This window comes from Microplitis demolitor, chromosome 6 (genome assembly GCF_026212275.2).
Source record: "Microplitis demolitor isolate Queensland-Clemson2020A chromosome 6, iyMicDemo2.1a, whole genome shotgun sequence".
Classification (NCBI taxonomy): domain Eukaryota; kingdom Metazoa; phylum Arthropoda; class Insecta; order Hymenoptera; family Braconidae; genus Microplitis; species Microplitis demolitor.
In genome coordinates, this window is record NC_068550.1 from 13330219 (window position 1) to 13332073 (window position 1855).

Genomic DNA, 1855 nt, shown 5'->3' on the forward strand with positions numbered 1-1855 from the left:
GTAAACGGAATAGTGTATACTACCTTTGTAGCAGCATGTTTTGCAGCAGAACTTATTGAAGATGATCGAGAATGGAAGCGGGCTATGAAGTAAGCAATAGTTTATACGATGCTATGACAACTACGATGTTTATTCGTACGTATACTGATTCACTGTCAACCTTTATATCCCGAGCAACTTTGGGAAGACTTTAAAAAAGCAATGTCTGAAAATCTTAGCAGAAGTTTCGGAATAGAAGATGGGCAAAGAAAAGCTTATGTGTATATTAGCTCAATGCTTCATCAAGAAGGTTATAGCCTATCAGCATTTCCAAATATGCTACAAATCATCGAAATTAAAAATATACCAGATGATAGAACAGTGTGGTCTGCTCAACCTGAAACATTATCAAATTGTGAGAAGTTAAATGTGAATCAATTAGAAGTTGTAGACATCATTCTGAATTCCGTAGAAAATGAAGGTAATAACTCTAATTGCGGTTGTATAGATGGACCTGGTGGTTCCGGTAAAACTTTCATACACACAACATTATGCCACCTATTGAAGACAAAAAATTAAAAAGTTTGTACAATGGCTTGCACAGGAATTGCAGCAACCCTTTTACCTAACGGAAAAACTGTTCATAAAACGTTCGGATTGCCTGTTCCTTTGTTCTCAGACTCATCTTCAAGTATTAAACCCAATTCAAAACAAGGCTCTTATCTAAAAGACGTTGACGTTCTTATCTGGGATGAAGCTCCAATGGCACCGAGATATGCTTTAGAAATAATTGATCGTACTTTAAAGCACATTATGAACAACGATATTCCCTTTGGCGGAAAATTAATGATTTTAGGTGGCGATTTTCGACAGTTACTTCCAGTACAACCAAATGCTACTCGCATCGAAACTGTTAATTTATCTATCAAACTCAGCACATTATGGAGACACTTCCATAAGTATTCGTTAACACAAAATATGCGAGCATTACCAGAAGAAATAGAATTCGCACAGTTCTTACTGAACGTCGGTGACGGGACTGTCAATGATGAAAATGATGAAATAAACCTTCCTGATATGTGTTTAACATCAAAGAATAACGATATCGTTGAAAATGTATATGGTAAAATCATCAAAGGTAAGCGTTACAATGAACTTACGAAAACATTTATTCTTTCAGCTAGAAATATTGATGTCGATGAAATAAATAAACAAGCTATTGAACTTTTAGATACCTCTACGGAAAAAATGTATACAGCCGTTGATAGTACTGATAATTATGACAATGGGGATAGTGACGATGCTTATTTACCAGAATATTTGAATACTTTGAACCCTCCCAATCCCTCCCCCTACGGACTTCGGTTAAGAAAGTATGCAATAGTTATGTTAATAAGAAATCTCAATTTGAGCAACGGTTTGTCAATGGTACAAGGTTAATCGTTTTGGATCTAGGTGTGAATGTATTACGCTGCGAAATATTAACAGGTGACAAAGTCGGTGATATTGTTTTTATTAACTGATTAACGTTGTACTGTGAGAATATTTATCCCTTTACGTTAAAAGATGACAATTTCCCAGTAAAATCGCGTTTTGTATAACCATAAACAAAGATCAAGGTCAAACTTTTGACTCAATAGGAATTGATCTCACAAAAGATGTATTTAATCACGGTCAATCATACGTAGCATTCTCAAGAGTTCAATCATGGTCTTCGTTATGCATATATTTAAACAAAGATAAACCCAACAATTTAGTAAAAAACTTTGTTTACAAAGAAATATATACATGATTCGGATCTCTCTAATACGAAGATTGACTAATCGATACTAAAACGGTATGCCTCCTCCTTGAGTTAAATAGCCTCGAGGACAGG

At 35.0% G+C, this 1855-nt stretch overlaps 1 pseudogene; it reads left to right on the forward strand.

Moving 5' to 3' along the window:
- The first annotated feature begins 201 nt into the window (after positions 1–201).
- Positions 202–1771, forward strand: LOC103569174 (ATP-dependent DNA helicase pif1-like; annotated as a pseudogene).
- The last annotated feature ends 84 nt before the right edge of the window (positions 1772–1855 follow it).